General features: G+C 43.2%; 1 protein-coding gene and 1 long non-coding RNA gene across 2 annotated transcripts in view; one reads left to right on the top strand and one right to left on the bottom strand.

Moving 5' to 3' along the window:
* The window catches only part of PIGT (phosphatidylinositol glycan anchor biosynthesis class T), a 253,569-nt gene that overhangs the window by 71,285 nt on the left and 162,563 nt on the right, over positions 1-19,721 (top strand). The window lies entirely within an intron of this gene.
* On the bottom strand, positions 11,627-17,983 carry LOC146812025 (uncharacterized). Its single transcript, XR_014965859.1, has 2 exons — positions 17,695-17,983; positions 11,627-13,505 (listed from the first exon to the last, which is right to left on the bottom strand). It is a non-coding gene; the product is annotated as an uncharacterized LOC146812025 (long non-coding RNA).

The following is a 19,721-nucleotide window of genomic DNA, read 5'->3' as shown; positions in this document are numbered from 1 at the left end:
GTGCTGGTTACCAAAATATGAGTGCCGGTGGCCCGCAACTGTGACCACCGGCTCAAATTAAGCGCTGCTCATTAACCTCCAGGCGACTCACAGTTTAAGCAGTATGCGCTGCCCCCACCAGTTGAAAAAGGTTACCTTACCCCTTGTCTAGTATACCATTTCCCCTCGACTTTTTGCGTACGGTATTGCATTGCGTGGTAGTGGTACTTTTTCTCTTATATAAAACCAGTGGCTGGGCAGTGATTTATTTATAACTCTTACATATTTACCAACTTCTGAGTCTGTAACCCCCACAGCCCTCCCTTAGTGAGCTTTGGTCTGCTCACCTTCACTCCCTGAGGGTTGAGTGTTTTTGGTGTTATTTGTCGCTTTGTTTTGGGCACAGTGGCAGGGTAAGGCCCCAGGACATCAGTGATAAAAGGCTTGGTTACAATTTTGCACCTCACCAGCCCTAGGACTCCTGTAAAGAATTCCCTTAAGCTTTAGAAATCATCATTTGATAAAACTTGACTTCGGAATGATGTTATAAAATCGGTGAAGGATGCAGCACCCTGTTTTATATTCTCTCTCATTTCTTTGATCTGTTTCTCAGTTTCTCTTCCATTCTCGCCTCCTCCACCCCTCTCACTCTCGCTCATCTCCTCTTTTTCGCGCTCTCGCTCCCTCCCCATTTCTCGGCCTCTTTCGCTCTCTCAAATTTTCTCTCGGTCTCTTCCTTTCCTACCTCCCTCTCACACCTTTATCTGGTTCTCTCTTTCTCATCCTTCAACACTCTTACTCGTCTCTCTCTACCTCTTGCCCTCTCTTCTATCTTTCTCTGTCGCTCCTGTTTGTCTCCTTTTCTTCATAAGCTTCTCCCTTCTCCCTCTCTCTTCCACCTGGCCCACTCTCTATTTCTCCATCTGTATCTCTGCCTCCGCCCCTCTCCATTTCCATCCATCTCTCTTCCCTTTCCCATCTTTCCTCATTTTTCCCTTTCTCTGTTCTCGTTTTCTCCCTCCCTCGCTTCCTCTCTCTCTCGCTTTCGTTCTCTGTCTCTCTCTCTCTCCCTGTCTCTCTTGCTCACTTTCGTTCGTTCTCTCTCTTTCTGTCTCTCCATCACTTTCGCTCTCCCCCCCTTTTTTTCTGTCTCTCTCCATCACTTTCACTCTCTCCCTCGCTTTCTGGGTCTTTCTCCATCTCTTTCGCCCCCCTGTTCTGTCTCCCTTTCTCTCTAAATCAGTTGCTTTCCTTCTCGCTCTCTCCCTCTTTTTGTCTCTCTGTCCATCAGTTTCGCTCTCCTCCCTCGTTCTGTCTCTTTACACCACTTTCTCTCTTTCTGTCTCTCTCTCTCTTCAACAGTTGCGCTTTCTCTCCATCACTTTCGCTCTCCCCCTCTCTTTGTCTCTCTATCCCCTACACTCTCGCTTTCCTTTTCTCTCTGCCCTTCTCGCTTCCCTTATCCCCTCAGCCCACCCCCTTCCGGGTCTCTCTCGAGCTGCTCTCCTTCCCCCTGCCCGCTCTTTCTCTCACAGCAAAATGCTCAATTAAACAGCCGCCAGCGCGCCCGCCCGCGTCTAGGTCCGGCTCACTCCTGCTTACTTTGAAGACAGTCCCCCAAGACGAAACAAGCATTGAAAATGCAATAGGTCTCACCTTTGATTAAGTTAAAGCCATTTGCTTTTCTAATGGTACTGTATAGGAAAGCAAATGGTTTTAACTTAATGAAAGGCGAGACCTATTGCATCTTTAATGCTTGTTTTACACGTGGCTCAGTCAATTCAGAAAAAGGATCATTATCTTTGACATTCTGATGAAGAAGACCCATTAATGGAATGTGATGAAAAACTTGCTGTAAGACGCACTTGTATAGTTTCAGCTCTATCTTAGCACATTTCACACCTGGTGTGATGTAGAAAGATATAACATAGGAAACATTCTGCCTCACTCGTGAAGTCCTGAGAGGCAGAAATGCCACTAAAGTTACTTTTGTCATATGTTGGCTGACATGACTTTGGAGTGTGGCTCAACAATTCAGTAAAAATGAAGTTTACTGAAAAGGGAAAACTTGAAATAGAATTAAATTGCAGTATTCGTAATAAAAAATAGGGCATGTTTGAGCAAGTTCAGAACAAACACACAAGAGCCCTCTGGTCTAACAAAAAAGACATGGGAAAAGAAACAGGAAGGGCTGACTCAGAAGAAGGCGTCCCTTTAAAGGACGGGTTCCCTCACCCACCAGAGGTGGCATGCTTCATCATTGGGAATCCTCCTCGCACCATGAAGCCTAGTCATGGTGCGTGCTACAGCCCCCCTTGCTGCGAGGGAGGAGCTCAGGAATGTTTAGTTTGTAAGAGTGGTTTTTACTAAAACCCAATGTGAGCTAGCAGGATGTCATGAGGGGTCCAGTGCTAGTGGTGAAGTGGATTAAAACTAGCTACAGGGTGTTAGACCTGGCACCATTGGTGTAGGTCTCCCTTCTATTTTTGTCACTTTTTGTCTCCTTCGTGGTTGCTTGCGTTAGACGCTCTGGGCGAAGTGCCACTGCCATTCAGTGTCACAGCGCGAATGCTCCTTATTATAAATTAACTATATGAACTAGTATAGTCTTAGTAGTGCCAAGGAACATGTTAGGAAAGTCGAATTTGGTATGCTTGAGCTTCAAATATTAACGTGCATCTAGTAGTGGTGATTGTCTTTATATTCTGAGTGTGCAACTACCTTTTGGAAAGCAGGTATCTTTTTGTCTAAATCTTCCTGTGTGTTTTCTTGGTATGTGTATTGGCCATCTGGTTTAGAGGGCCAGGGCAGGCTGAGGCCGACCTGGGTCGAATGGGGGAATCTGCCGTTGAAGTATGAGGAGGGGTAACCCCTTTGATCTGAGCAGGGCTGTGCCTGGCAAGGTGAATGATGGCTCCACCTCCCACTGGGCATCTGATGGTGGGCCCCCTCTCCCTGAAAGGGAGGATGCCGCCTCATAAATAAAGTGACCCAAGTTGACACCAAAGTGGTTCTGGCCGGGTCGACTGATTTGTGACTTTCTCAAGAACAAAGACTTTTGGGGTATAAAGATCTGAGCTGAAACCCCTCCGGGGTGTGTAACTTCGGGATGCGAAGACCAGCCTCTGTCCGCGTAACAAGAGCAAAAGGACTTTGAAACATTCATCCATCTACTGAAGCAACTACCTAAGGGCCTGATTTGAGCTTGCCTCCTGCCGAAGTCTCAGGGACATTAGACTTCATTCGTCAGCAGCTTGGTTTCCTATTGAAGGGAATCATACTTGCAGGTGAGGCCTCTGTCAAGAAATCCAGGGTCTCTAGTCCTACTCTGGGGAACGCCGCATTTGACTTGCTAAAGAAACTATTGCTATCGCCATTGTGGGCTGCTGCAGCTGTGGAGCTGTGCCGCTGAGTGCCCTCATTTGACTTGCTATGAAAACTATTGCTATCGCCATTGTGGGCCGCTGCAGCTGAGAAGCTGTGCCGCTGAGTGCCCGCATTTGACTTGGTACGGAAACTATTGCTATCGCCATTGTGGACCGCTACAGCAGAAGAGCTGGGCCGCTGAGTGCCCGCATCTGACTTGCCACGAAAACCACTGCTATCGCCATTGTGGGCCGCTGCAGTTGAGAAGTCGTGCCGCCGAGTGCCCGCATTGGTCCTACCACGAGTATACTACGAGAATCAGTACTATCACTATTTTGGGCCGCCACTGCTGAGGAGCTGTGCCGCTGAGTGCCCACCCTTGTTTTACTACAGACACCATCGCTATTGCTATCGCAGGCCGCTGCAGCTGAAGAGCTGTGCTGCTGAGCGCCCACGCTAGCCCCTACGTTACAAACCTTGCCATCTTCTGTGTGTTTTACTCTTTTCAATCTTAAATCCGTGTATCATCAGATTCCCCTGGATGAGGCCTCACAGCTTTTGTCACGCCATTTAGAGCGTTCAAATTTGCCAGACTTGCCTTTGGGTTGGCTTCTGCAGCCAGTGTCTTTCAGGGAGTCATGGACACTGTTTTAGAGGGTGTTTCTGGGATTCAGGCTTTCTAGGCCAATGTCCTCATCTTTACCAAATCATTGTCTGAACATAATGATGTGTTAAACACAGTCTTCTCTAGATTCAAGGATTTTGGCATTACCATTCATGCAGACAGGTGTAGGCTTAATGCTCAGAATTTTGGAATATTTGGGGCAAATGTTATATATATATTGTGCAGCCCTTGAGAAACCTATTGAAAAAAGGCATGAAATTCATATGGTCTGATGAAGTTCACAAAGCATTTCAGGAGGTGAAAGGTCCTATTATTTCAGCTCCTGCACTTTCTTCATTTTTGGCAGGTACCAAAGGCGTGATTACAGAATTTGCTAGTCAAGTGGGTTTGGGAGCCATTTTGTCCCAATTCATTCAAGGAAAGGAACACACTATTGCTTTTGCCTCACGTTCTCTTTCTGTGGGTTAAACACATAACAGCACGATTGAACGTGAGGCATTAGCCTGCCCCTGGACGGTGGAAAGATATAAAAACGTTTTAACATTTTGACATCTTGTCAGACCACAAACCACTGATACATGTGTTAAATGGTAAGGGGTCTGGTAGAGCCTCTGCATGCCCAGTTAGACATTTGTCCAAGATGCAGGAGTTTGATTTTATTTTGAAGTATATTCCTGGGGCAAAAATGGCCATGCTGATTCTCTGTCACGGTTTCCTGTGTCTGATGACACCAAGAGTGATGTTTGTGAACAAGAGTGTGTAGTGGCATTAGTGGGGGATATTTTGCATAACTCTGGCTCCATTTCGCATGAGAGGTGGTTGGAAGCTGCCTCTTCTGATCCTGTTTTAACAAGATTGCCTTCTTTTGTAAAGAATGGTTGACCTAAGGAAACAAGTATGGACGCTGTATTACGACCTTGTGTGCAAGTCTCAGAGGAGTTATCTGTAGTCAATGGTTTTTTATTACGATCTGACCGTTGTGTACCTCCTTCCTCATTAAAAGATGCTCTAATTGAAGAGGCCCATAAGGGACACTTCGGTGTCAGCAGCACTTCTAAGGCCCTCAAGCAGTTCTATTGGTGGCCATCATAGGAGACCAAAGTATGTGTTTTGTGGATAGTTTTTCTGTGTGTTTGTTCTCCGACAAGCACTGGAAAACATGTGAAACAGCTCTTCTTCCTGTACCGTTTCCAGAAGTCTTGGCAAAAGGCAGCTCTAGACTTTGCTGGGCCATTTGAGTTGCTTCCAGCTAGTCAGAGGTAGATACATGATGGTGCTAATAGATTATTTTTCAAAGTGGGTGTGTATGGATTTTACTTCTAGTCCCAATACTGAACCCATTGTTAAATTTTTACACCACATTTTTTTACTTGAAGCTGCACTTAAGAAAATTATCACCGAGAATGGCACACATTTTGTTTCTCACAAAATGAAATTATTTCTGGAAAACCATCAAGTTACGCACGTTAAAGTGGCTCTCCACTCACCGTCTTCTAATGGTCTTGTGGAGCGCATGAATAGGTTTTTGAAAGAGAGAGTTCAAACTGCATTGGCCATGGGTTATGAGGTGAAGGGATTTTTGTGCAAGAAATGTTGGTCTTATTTGGTCATGCCTCATAGCACCACAGGAGTTTGTCTTTTCGTTCTGTTGCGCAAAAGACTTCCCAGGTGTTCCATTTGTCCAGATTTGATATGGGAATTTAACAAAGGGAAAGATCAGGAGTGAGAGTGCATTTCATCCAGAGTTGCTGCGAAGCAAATAAATTCATGCAAAGGAACTTTATGTTATGAAAGACAAAGTTAAAACATGTGTAATACAAAAAGGTGATTGAGTGTTAAGAATCCCCACAAGAGTCAAGAAGGGGCAGTCTAAATGGTCTTCGTGTTCGCTTCTGTTGCAAGGTAAGGGGTGGTGGAGCAGGAGTGATGTTGTGAGAATCACAGAAGAACAAGCACGCAAAAGTATGGTGATCAAGGGAGTACACCCTGATGACAGGTATGATTTTTGGGGGATCAAAATGCTGCACCTTCCCAGGCTAGTTCTCAAGTCCCTAGTGATGCAGTAGATCAAGCGTATATTGGAGGGTGTGAGTTTTTAGATAATACTCGTCTTCTTCTCCGGTGCAGGAAGTACAATCAACACGCCAGAGGTTCTGCCATTTAATTGATTAAAGTGTCTCGTAATCTACGCATGCCTGTCAAATTTAAAGATTATTTTGTATCATAGTAATATTTTGTTTTCATTTTATGTGCCTTTTTGCAGTTTGTTTTCAAGGGGGTGTAGGAAAGTGGGTTTCTGTTGCAGTAACCCCCCCACTTTTTGCCAGACTACTGATGCACTTTTTCTTGGTGTGCCCTGGGTCCCTACCAATCAGGTTCCCAGGGCCTGTGTTCTTTACCAAAACTAACCCAATTGGCATCTCTGGCCACAGGTCGGCCTCGGTAAATGGTACCACAGGTACCCAGGGCACTGTGTTGAAGGCAAAGGTTCTCCCTATGTAAGTTAAGGCCCTAGAGGAGGGAGCGGACAAAAAGGAAAAGAGTAACAAACCTCTAAACCGGCCTATGTCATTAAGTAATTGATCTATTTAGATTCCATATTACCAAAACAGCATGCCAAATGTCACTTCAAATTGTATCACTGACTTTGTAAAAACATAATTAGTCCTTTGTGCTTTATAAGTCAAAAAGATTTTTTTTATTTTTAATTGAGATTAAGCAGGAAGTATTTTTTTCAGTTTTTTGAAATACATTTACATTTTTAGTGAAAACATGTCACATAGTTGATATGGTAAAAAATATTAATAATAATATCCTAAACATCAAATACTTCAATTTCTATAACATCCTAGACAGAAAAACATGAAAGAAAACTCTTACTGACCATTCATACTAACATTCATTCAAAAGAAAACATAGATTTCTTGGTTACTAAAGGAAATCATGGGAAAGGGAGAACACCGGACCCTTGGATTGGTCAATTTTGATCAGATTGACAGGCTGGAAATTAGCAATCTTCAATGTCACTGTGATGGGAACGAAATCGCGGTCAACGCGCGTTTCAGTGGGAGACCACCTTCTTCAGGACCGACTGTTTTTAGTTAAAATTTGAAATATATACAAGGGAGGTCAGGATGTCTGCGAAAAAAACAAAAGAAATGGCATTGGCATGGTTCATGGGAAATGCATTTAATTTCACCAGGAGATTGCTTCCTAAGTTTGGTTGTGGTGCTCAATAAGTTTTAAATTCCTATGCATGTGTACAGGGGACTCATAAATCCAATAATACTCCTGGACATCCTTGATGTAATTGTTATCTATTCGCCCATTGCAAAATAGAGGTGTGAAATCGTGGAACTGATCCAAATGGGTGTAGTTAAGTAATGATCCAAATTATTTCTTCATTAAGGCCCTTGCGAACTGTGTCACAATGGAAAATCCAGAAAGTTTCTCTGTTTTTCTGTGACTGGATAGCCCTACTAATAAAGAACAAAAAGAAAATGATGTAGCGATAAAGAAAATATCAAACATCACTTCCTGGGTTATCTACCGGCGTACAATCACAACCCTAGATAAGGTAACGCAATCTATAGTATACACTGCATCTTATCACCCTGCATCATTTCCCTATAAGTCTTAAAAGTTTCATTTGTCTTTTCAGTTTATTTCTATGCGACTGGTATCTAAGAACGGGATTTGGACATATAAATAATAAATCGTCCCTTGTGATTTTTTGCTTGAATGGTAGCCGCTCTCAGGTATTATAGCCCGCAACTTATATTGTCATCTAGGAGAGCTCTATAACAAATAATGTCAATAACATTCATATATTCTTTCTTTTAGAAATTGATACTAGTGTATCACCTTGAACAGATGGGCCTCATAGCGCACCACATGCGTTCTATTCTTTGATTCTAAGGTTAGCTGCCAATATTCTGTATCTCTATGGTGTAGGTTACAACAAATCTCTACACACTTTTTATCCTTTTACTAATACACTTTTTCAATTTTCACCATAACAACATCAAGGGGTTCTAAAATAGTCGGACTCTACTTTATCACCCTTTTTCTGCATATATTATGCAACCTTATTTGAATAACCTTGCAGAGCTTTGATGGCACTCTAGGAATTTAAAACTTATTGAGCACCACAACCAAACTTAGGAAGCAATCTCCTTGTGAAATTAAATGCATTTCCCATGAACCATGCCAATGCCATTTCTTTTGTTTTTTCCGCAGACATCCTGACCTCCCTTGTATATATTTCAAATTTTAACTAAAAACAGTCGGTCCTGAAGAAGGTGGTCTCCCACTGAAACGCGCGTTGACCGCGATTTTGTTCCCATCACAGTGACATTGAAGATTGCTAATTTCCAGCCTGTCAATCTGATCAAAATTGACCAATCCAAGGGTCCGGTGTTCTCCCTTTCCCATGATTTCCTTTAGTAACCAAGAAATCTATGTTTTCTTTTGAATGAATGTTAGTATGAATGGTCAGTAAGAGTTTTCTTTCATGTTTTTCTGTCTAGGATGTTATAGAAATTGATGTCTTTGATGTTTAGGATATTATTATTATTTTTTACCATATCAACTATGTGACATGTTTTCACTAAAAATGTAAATGTATTTCAAAAAACTGAAAAAAATACTTCCTGCTTAATCTCAATTAAAAATAAAAAAAATCTTTTTGACTTATAAAGCACAAAGGACTAATTATGTTTTTACAAAGACTGATACAATTTGAAGTGACATTTGGCATGCTGTTTTGGTAATGTGGAATCTAAATAGATCAATTACTTAATGACATAGGCCGGTTTAGAGGTTTGTTACTCTTTACCCAGGGCACTGTGACCAGGGAAGATCTCTAAGGGCTGCAGCACTTATTGTGCCACCCTCAGAGGCCCTGTACCCTGACACTCGCACACTGCCTTTGCAGACGGAATGCATTGGTGCAGAACAAAGTGAAGCGTCGACATGGCACACATCCCTGTGTGCCATGCCCACAAACCACTGCCCTGGCATACATCAGCCACCCCTCTAGCTGGGCGCCCTATGCCAGTGGTGAGGGTACAGGTGCATGAGCCCTGTACCCCTACAGTTCCCAAGTCCATTCCTGGGCAATGTAAGTGCAGTGCTGCCATTAAGAGTATATGGTGCTGGGAGTTTGTCATTACGAACTCCACAACACCATAATGGCTACACTGAAGACTGAGAAGTTTGGTATCAAACTTCTCAGCACATTAAACCCACACTGATGCCAGTGTGGGATTTAATGTAAAATGCACGACAGAGGGCATCTTAGAGATGCCCCCTGAAACCCGACCAACTACTAGTGACCTGACTGAGTGGCTGCGTAGGCTGCCACCACCAGATATGTTTCTGGACCCCTGGGTCGAGAGCCTGCTGCTCTCGGGGGCCTGAAACAATGCACACCCTGGGACGAGGTGCCAAGCCTCCTCCCCCAGGATGGGCAGGGTTCACAAAGGAGAAGCTTCAAAGGCATGCCGCCTCTTTGAGCCTCTCCAGACCATTTGCTGTTTTCAGCAACTGGTCCCCACTGATTCTACCCCCCACTTTGGGTGGGAGACCTGGCGGGAAAAACAAGTGAGGAAGGGAGGTGTGCCCACCTCTGCCAGCTCCACCCCTCGGGTCAGGGAGGCGAGGTGAAGCACAACCTCAAGTCCCCGTCATCTTGAGGATGGGGGGACCCAGCCAACCATGGACAGGCTCCTGCCCCCCTCCCACAGGAGAGTGGCAGAATAGCGGGTGTACCCACCCCAGGGAAGGGACCCATTGGTCCCTGCCCTTTACCTACCTGTAACACCCCTAAATTTAGTATTTAGGGGGCAACCTAATCCTTGCTTCCTCAGATTAGAAACCACAAGAAAAGAAGATGAAGAAGAAGGACCGAAGAGCCGTGCAGAGCTAACAAGAGGACGAAGCCCACTGATTTGGTCCCAGCCGTACAGGCCTGTCTTCCCTCGAACCTGCTCCTGCAAAATCCCAGCGTGTCCTGCAGCCAGCAACCTCACAAACCTCCGAGGACCTGCCTGCCTTCACTCAAGGACTCTATCTCCCGAGAACACTGGACGTGTTTAAACTGCAGCTTCTGGTGCCAGCCAGAAACTGCAAATCCAGCACACACTGCACCCGCCGACCCTGGTCCGAGCTAGAGTGAACCAACACCATGAGGAGGTCCCCCGGCGATCCTGACCTGAGATTCGGCGACCGCTGACCTGCCTCAAGCCTCCAGACGACACCTGCAGCCTCAAACCTGAAGACCCCCCACCGCGACCAGAGCGGGTAAGAAAATCCAATGCGAAACGGCACCCCACGGCCTTGTGTGCCCAAACCAGCGGTGCCTAGCCAACCCACAACATCCCAACTTACCCCTCAAAGTGGTGGTCGCACCCAAAAGGTCTTCATCCCCGACCCTGCAGCCTTTCTTCAAACCGGAGGATCTCCATAGAAAACCACAGGGCACCCGATATCGAAACAGCACTCTGCACCTGGCCGCCCCAGTGCCGCTGAGGGTGCACTTTTGGTGCCTACTTGTTTCCCCCTTTGCCCTGACCTTAACCCTCGGAGCTTTGCTACCACAGCCGTGTGGCCTGCTCGCCAGCAGCCACCAACCGGAGACCCCCTATCCTCCATAGGATAACATTGGGACTCAACACTCAACTCCCAGCCGCCCTAGTGCCGCCGAGGGTGCAACAACAGTGCATCACTGACCCTGGGGGACCCCTGAGTCTAACCCTAGAACCTTAACTTCCACAGTCGTTTACTTACCTGCAAACTGATAACCTGTTTTTCTTCCATAGTGTGGAGTTTTGAAAACTTTAAATATTCCTTAAAAATCGAAACAATAACCAAAACGCATTTTCTCAACTGTTTTCAGGAAATGTTCCAGTGCTGAATCCAGGCATCCAGCACTGAGTTAGAAAATGTATCGTAAAAGTTACTTACCTGCAATTTATTGTAGAAGCCCATTCATTTCAATGTACTGCTCCAAAAAGTTTCTAAGTGTGGGGTTTTGAAATCTGAACATATTCCTTAAAAATCGCACGAATAACAAAAACACATTTTCTCAACTGTTTTCAGGAAATGACCCAGTGCTAAATCTAGGCATCCAGCACCGAGTTAGAAAAAGTAACGTAAAAGTAACTTACCTGCAATTTGTTGAAAAAGCCCATTCCTTTGAATGTACTATACCTGCTAAGTGTTGCAATCCGCTTCCTTAACTGTAAACAAAAAACAGTATAATTTCTACTGCAATTTTGAACTGTGTTCACACAAGTTATTTATTACTGCAAAGTATTTTTATGCTTACCTGTACCCGGCTTGCTTGGTTCTAGAAATAAAACAGTATATTTTTTTTATACAAAAACAATTGGCCTAGAGTTCAGTTCTTGAGTGTGTAAATTCATTTGCTGACTGAGTGTGTACATCAAATGCTTAACACTGCCCTCTGACACTGCCTTACCGCTCGACCAAGCTACCACTTTAGAGAGTAAGGTTCTATCTAACTTTAACCTCTGCCTACCTCTAGGGACTCTTGGACTCTATACACACTGCTGTGTAGAAAATAAAACCTTTTAAGGGGTTCACTGATGCACCTGGTCCTTAAACCAACAAAGAAGAGATTGGCACGGAAGCTGGAATATCAAAATAATAATGTATTAACCTCACACGAGGGAGACTGCGTCAATACAGCACCCTCAGGCCACTGTATGAGACAGTCTAAGGAGTACAGAAATCACAGGTCTTATATACTGTATTTACCGTTGAGCATGCAGGGAGACTCAAAAGGTGGCAGAACAAGTGTGCACATGAATAGCTAGTTTCATATAAGGATACATAAGAATCGCTTAGTCAACAGAGTAGGAGGGGTTACAATATTGCTGACATTAGTAAAATAGCCTGACAGTTATACACTAAGAGCAGGTGCATTCTGGCAGCTACAGGTCTTTTTGAGCTCTGGCTCAGTGCTGAAAGAGTTAACTGTAATAGATGACACAAGCAGAATACAAGGGCAGGCAATAGTGAAGAGGGAGAAAGCACATGGCTAACTAAAATGGCTGCCACAAACAAAATAGCTTCAGCTGATGCTAACAGCCATTGCAGCTAGTTTCCACAGATGGCCGTTTTAGCATTAGCTGAAGACATCCGCTATGAATTAATAGAAGCATGGAAGTTATCCTGCACATCTATCCTCATAATCCATTAATATCCTGATCCATTGCTAGGTGGGCATTTACATTCTAAACATTGTTAAGCAGGTATATATAAGGTATAGACAGGAGCACAAAGGGAACAGAGCATTGGGTCATAATGAACACAGAGATAGCAGGAGAAAATAATGGCTATTATTACAAACAGAACTATGAATATTTTCCAACCCCATGCAGAAAGCAAATCCCAAAACCATCCAGTCCAATTCTATGTTTCAGGGCTCCTATGTAATTCAGTGACCATCTATTTCAATTTCAGAATAGCCAACAGCACACATCTAATATGGTATCTTAATAAAAAAACATTTTTAATAGCCCTTCTCAATGTTCTTTTCATGAGGGCTGGAGTACCAATTAATATATTCAGGAAGAAGGTTTCTCTTGCAGAATAAACATTCCTAATGCAAATATTAAAGAAAAACAATCTTTGATTCAGGGGACCAGGAAGACCACACGGGCCATAGGAATTAGGACAAGGAGCCACAAAGGGCTGCTCCTCCTCAAAAATGGGACAACCAAAGGGGTACATTGCTAAAAAGTACTTAAAGAATAGAAGCCGCTGTACAACCAGCCAGAGGGGAGTTTTCTCCCTGTGTCCGTCTGAGCCTCACCGGCAGGCTCCAATTGTTCATCCAACGTGGAGCTGCACAACTTGCAACTCAAGAAATCAATCACGGCCCAATTTTAAGTGAAAAGATTTTTCTTTCAGGATAGGGCAATCCCCCTCCAGGGCAAATACCCTTAGTGATCCTGTCCAGTTTCTCAGGCAGTGCACCAGTTTTCTTCAGTTTAATCTAACAGGCACCAAAGGCACAGCACCTGTACCCTGAACTCAAGTCCTTCCCTAACTCCTGTGTTTCTCTGCTGGCGCACTGCTCTTTTGTTGGGGCCAGAGATTGTACGCAGTGTGCTCAGGCATCCCTTGATCAACAAACAGGGGTGCAGACTTGCATTCACTTAGGGACCAGGACTCAAAGGCCTGAAGCAACCCTTGTTTTAAAAGGGGTCACCTCAAGCAAAATCCTCCTTGCCGTCCTTGTCAGTCTGTGACTCTCTCAGCTGGGCATCAAAAACTGGATTCACAAAAGGATCGATCTGTGACCCCGTCTTTTGCCCAAGACAGTGGCAGGGGTACACACTTCACGTCCCAGTGCTTCCGGCCTTCTACCTTCACTGAGGTCCTAGTTGCCAGCAGTGCCTGTGCTGATTCCCTTCACCTTGGCTTCAAGCTGGACGGGCGCTGACTCCCCAGGCTGGATCTGATGTCCGGGCCCCTCTGGCAATGGTTGTAGGGCAGCAAATATCTATTGGTGGACAGAACAAAAGATCTATAGACAAGGCATACAAATAATCTATCAACGGAGAGGATAGTCTCAGAATACTTCCTTAGTCTTGGGGCGCCCCATACATTAGCCAGACACCCAAGAACCACTTCATCTATCTGAGAGTAAAAAAAACCTGGACCTATTAGCGAGTATAAAAAGAACTTTTTGGTGAACTGACGAGTAAAACGTTACACTATTTGAAGCAGCCAAGGAAGTCTATGTTTATTTACTAAATTCTGAGGGGAAAAAAGAAAAACAATGCAGACATACGCTAAATCCTTACATTTGTGTATTCCTATATTATTCATCTGAAGAACCTCAAGAAAGGGAAGTTTTAGAACAAGCATTCTTTTGTGCTTCTTGTCTTAACAAGCTTGTGTTTCATAGATCATAACCTTTCACTACTTGTACAGGACTGCAGACACTTCTAAAATGATTTTTCTTACGTAAAAACACCTACATTTTACACTTAGGACCATGCTCTCATGTTATAGGCACAGCGGGAAAATCTAAAAACTGCTAATTTAACAGGGATCCTGTCAGCTCAGTTACACAGACTAATAAGAGACTAGCAATGCCCTTACAAAACTGTATGTAGCATGAGAATAACATAAACAATAATGGTGTTATCACCTGAGAATTTTAGAACAAAAACTACTCACATATAGGTCCCCTTTAAAGGTCAAATAAGGGAACAGCAATCTAGATTACTCATCCTTTCATAATTTCATCAGACAGGATGGGCAGTAACATGGCGTATTTTTTTATTCATTTTATTAATGCTAACAATAATTTTAAAACCGTATTACTGAATAGCCAATTTAAATGTCTCATGGCTGTTCCTAGACAGTTTAGACAGGCTTAAGAGAGAGTAAGAAAAAGAGAGAGAGAGAGAGCACATAAATCAAGAAAAAATGACAATGTGTTACTTAATTTTGCTTACCCTTAATTTGACCAGGAGCTAATCTCCCTAATCTCCTCCCCCATGCGACAGTAGGTAACCTGAAACAGCTGACCTTCTGTCGACACTATTTACCCCTAGTTTTGGCAGATGGGCACAAACAAACTTGTAGGAGGTAAATAGCACATTGAGCTAGCTAGAAAACATTAATAGCCAACTACCAATTCCTTTAGCAATTGTACTAGTGTAACATGAGGGTACATGAATGCAAACTTTATTTCATAGCCTTTTGATCTGGCCCTAGCACAACAATTTTAAGCAGTATTTCTGTATGTATGGCAGAGCTATTCTCTGCACATGGCCTACAGACGCTGCTAAACCTTGATAATGTTATTCACTAGGATAAACCCCACCTGCATATCTCCTACACTTGTATTATTGTGCAAGAAAACAGTGATATCCCCATGTGCTCCTAACAGAATATGCAGTATTTCCTGTAGTTAATGTTACCTAAAACAGATCTGTGGTGTCCAATCTTGTTCTGGGAAGGCTTAATCAGGGCCATAAGTGCATTGAAACAACTAAGTAAATTCGTCCATTTCTTAAATGTAATTACAAGCTTTCATAGTGTAATGTAGAAATCACATACTGTCACAGTGGCTCCCTGCGTGGAAATTTCACGTTCAGTAGGGCTGGTCAATTCTAAAAACAGACCTTGGCCTCTGACCCTTAAACCTGTTGTCCCCTGTCTGAAAAAGGCTATTCCATGCGGTCTTTCCAATTCAAAGTAACTCTGGAGAATCACAGCTGAAAGGCAGTCCTGTTCCGTACCTGTGTGCTAATAATTTTAAAGGTAGGATAATAACTGCTGTTGTTTTTTTTTATACTTATGTTTATTTGTGTGCAGTGTGTGGTGTGCTGTCTAGCAGTTTAGAGGCCAGCTGCTTGTTCTGCAGTTGCATGTGTGCACTGCTGAAGCATGAGATCAGTTTTAAAACAGCCCTTGGGTGCCAGAACTGCCTTCAAAAAGTAAATTGTGCCCAAACTCGACTTTGGTATTAGGGGCACTTAAAAAATGGATAACCTACAATTGTTTGGCATATTAGGGACCCCCAGGGTCTCCCCTAGATATCCCAGGGGTGGGGGATCAGAAATATATAAGGTACACCCTTATAAAATGAGTTTTTATATGCCTGGGTAAAGTGAAATTTCACATTTCACTCCCCACATTGTGTTTAAGTGCTGCTCAAATTCAACTTTGATGCTAGGAGCTTATATATTTTTCACAGTAGGATAATTAGACATTATAAAGATCATAAAAACGATTTTAGTGCAATTATTTTTAATACTTATTTTTCTCATGTAGTCCCTATTTTTTCAATAATGATCACTAACTCTTTTGATGTTTACACATATGAAATGCAAGCCTCATTCCTTTCCTTTTGCCTTTAAATCCATGTATTTATAACACTAAGCACAGAAGCTGTACTGAAACAGAAAATAGTCTGTGCCACTTTTTTAAAGGGCAGTAATTATTTACCATCAGAACACCAGATGTGCTTATGTAAAAAGCAACAACAAAGAAAGTCCCTACTATGAATCCTTTCTCTTTTATCCAAAATAATGAAATTGTATTTCTAACTTTCAAAAATCAGTAATTGTTAACGCACGTGCCTTCATACTATGCTGTATTAGTTTAAAATTCAGTTCCCACGGCTTCATCTGTAGCTGTGTGGCTGGGTATAGCCATCTGTTGTTTACTCAGCTGCACTTTTACGACCAGCAGGCCTCAATTTCAGAAGAAAAACCCTTTGCTGTATTGTAATGTCCTGAAAAAGTTTGATTTCCGTCTGTTTTGACAGATAGCTTCCTCTCAGTCAAACAGCGTTGAACAGCTGTTTAAAAGTTCTTTTTCTGGTGCTGGAATTAGAGCACGGTGCAGTCTATTTAAAATACAGGCATTCCAAGCCAGCACAAATCTATCGTCTTTGTAATGTGGAAAAAGGCGCGTTTATTTCAGCAGCAACCAATTTACTCAGATGATGTGAATGCCTTTTAATATTAATATCTAAGGATAATGCTGTAACATTTTGTATTGAGTCCTAGTTATTGCAAAGCACACAATTCCGTTTTTTTTCCCCTTTCTATGAGGCCTAGTGTTTTCCTATTGAGTGTTAATTCTAATTTTTCTTTACCATTGTGGCAATATTTACACATATAGACTTAGTTACTGTTTTACTTCTAATGGTAGCGTGCAGCTATTTAGCATATGTTACATAATTCATTTATGGAATTTTAAAATGTATTTTTTTTAATGACATTTGCATAACAGAATGACAACAACAAACAAATTAAGCTCATTTTCAAGAAGGGGGTCATACACTCAGAACACACAACCATGCTTGTTAAAAGCAAACCATTCTCACACAAAAAACATAGTCACTACTTTACTGAAACAAGTACTTCACAAGTATGTCAGTCCACAACCACATACACACTCCAAAAAAACAAAAAAAAAAGAATTAACCCACAAATCAACACTTGGGACAAAAACAAGAGACAGCCCAAAGAGTACTCTAACCAAACCATTTGTAAATACCAATTGTAAGTAATATTTACAAACGAAAGGACTCTCAAAAAAGGTACAAGATTACACCAAGACAAATAGACAGCCGAAAGACTGCCATGTTAAAAAAAAAAAAAAAAAAAAAAACGGCTCAAACCTCAGACCTTTTTCAAAAGTACACCAAATTACTAGTTGGGCTGGCAGAACACTCAAAAGCGATCCATATCACCACTTATGAATTTGACTTAGTGCACAGATCAGGATCTTTTTTATGTATATATATTTTGTTCCATGGTGTACTAGTCATCATGGAAAAAATACCTTTTTTAATATACCTAAACCTATTTAGGTATCCCCTCTAGGGGGATCAGCTGAGTACTTTCTAAATCCATATTGGTACCTCCAAGACAGAAACACTTTCTGCGAAGTGTGCTAGAAACAGGCATGCCAAGAATATTGTAGCATATACAATATTATTCGCCAAGTGACACTTAACACAATGTGTGGCGTTCAAGTTTTCAAAATTTAGAGAAAAATCTCCTCATTACCTGCCTTCATTTGCTGCAGCAAACAAACAAACAAACCAAAAGCTTGGCCAAGTCATTCCAAAAAGTGTTGCCACAGCAACCATACCAAACCAAAGTCTCCAGCTTCCAACTGCCGAGTTCTGAGTGACCTAACGTTCGTTTTAAAATACTCACGCCAAAGAGGATCTCAGTCGGGAGCGGTCAACACCTGGAGGGTCAGATCGGGAAAACACGTTGGTCTGCAAAGACAAAGAGTCTCCTTGTGCAGGGTACCTCCTCAGTATGTTCCTGTTCTGTCCTCCTCAGTAGATTCCTGTCTTCCGTCAAGACCACTCCCTTGAATAGCCGGTTCTCCGATGAGTCCCACGTTAGGCGCCAATTTGTAGAAAATAAAACCTTTTAAGGGGTTCACTGATGCACCTGGTCCTTAAACCAACAAAGAAGAGATTGGCACGGAAGCTGGAATATCAAAATAATAATTTATTAACCTCACATGAGGGAGACTGCGTCAATACAGTACCGTCAGGCCACTGTATGAGACAGTCTAAGGAGTACAGAAATCACAGGTCTTATATACTGTATTTACCGCTGAGCATGCAGGGAGACTCAAAAAGAGGCAGTACAAGTGTGCATATGAATAGCTAGTTGCATATAAGGATACATAAGAATCGCTTAGTCAACAGAGTAGGAGGGGTTACAATATTGCTGACATTAGTAAAATATCCTGACAGTTATACTCTAAGAGCAGGTGCATTCTGGCAGCTACAGGTCTTTCTGAGCATGTGCAAGGCTCTGGCTCAGTGCTGAAAGAGTTAACTGTAACAGATGACACAAGCAGAATACAAGGGCAGGCCATAGTGAAGAGGGAGAAAGCACATGGCTAACTAAAATTGCTGCCACAAACAAAATGGCTTCAGCTGATGGTAAAAGCCATTGCATTTAGTTTCCACAACTGTACCTCACTGGTGCAGTATTTATAGAGCCAATTTCTTACAGGGGGAAGGTGTTGTACGCTATTGATGCTATTGTTTAAGCACTGCCCTCGAGACAAGTGGTGTTACCCGCATGGCACTCGAGAGCAGCCGGATGTAAAACATTCCTAGTTATACATTCCTGAATAAATATGTTCAACTTTAAAGTTGTTGTTCTCATGCACGCACCTTGTTATTATTTGAAGTATGCTAGCCTGGCTATGTGTTGCCTGTTCTTCGGTTTAGTCAGTTTCTCACTGACTGCTGAAGCTCAGGTAGCACACGCTGCAGCCTCCAATCTATATAGTAAACAAACCTTTTAAACCACTTCTGTCTGCTTTTAGTATTGAGTTTTGGATGGAACATTACCTTGTTACAGGAAGCGTGGCTCATTCCTCCCCCCTCAGTACCTAGTTGCTTTTTTTTGTGCAGTTTTATATAGCGCAAATTCGACACATGGGTATTGAAGTGTTTACATTTACACCATTTGGGTAACACAGGGACACATTCATCTGTGGTAGGCACGGGGAAATTAAGTGAATTGCCCAGAATCACAGGATGTTGAGCCAACAATGAGGCCCTATTCTGGTTCCCCAGCTCCAAAGTTGGCAGCTCTGGCCGTAACGCCACACTCTGTGGAGAGCGGACCACAAAGTTGCTTGGTCATGCTCTGCCCTGGGGGCCCTGCATGTCAACATATGGGGAATTTGCTGGAGCTTCAGACACCCCATTAAGGAGTGCTCAGACCTTAAGGCCTACATTCTGTGTTGGCATCTGCGACACTAGGACATGAACCATGCTGTTATGACTATAAAGTAGCTGCAGATGTCTTGAGGCGATAGGCCTGAGTGGAAACCAGGCATATTGACGGCCCAGACTGTGGTGGTAATGCAGGATCGCAGTACATTATTCTGCACCCCTCCCATCGTGGGGTGCTGGCAGGTGACTGTGAGCGGTGGTTTACTGTGGTGGCGAAGCCCAGGTGACCTAGAGGTGTGATGAGAGGCTTGTGGGGAGAGGCCGGTGGGGCCTCGTGCCCTCGCCCAAGCTGTAGGTGAGGTGCACGCATTGAGTCGAAGGTCAGCAGTGAGGTGAACCATTCACGTCCAGCACAGAGGTGCCACCACTGCGGTTGGTGTAAAGAGTAGTCATCTGGAAGTATCAGGGCCCCGCTGGGCCTCCTGCTCTCTCAGCTGGTGACCGTCCCGTTTACCTATTTTCTGTAGGGAT

Source organism: Triturus cristatus, chromosome 7 (assembly GCF_964204655.1).
Source record: "Triturus cristatus chromosome 7, aTriCri1.1, whole genome shotgun sequence".
Taxonomy (NCBI): domain Eukaryota; kingdom Metazoa; phylum Chordata; class Amphibia; order Caudata; family Salamandridae; genus Triturus; species Triturus cristatus.
This window is presented reverse-complemented; position numbering and strand designations above follow the sequence as displayed.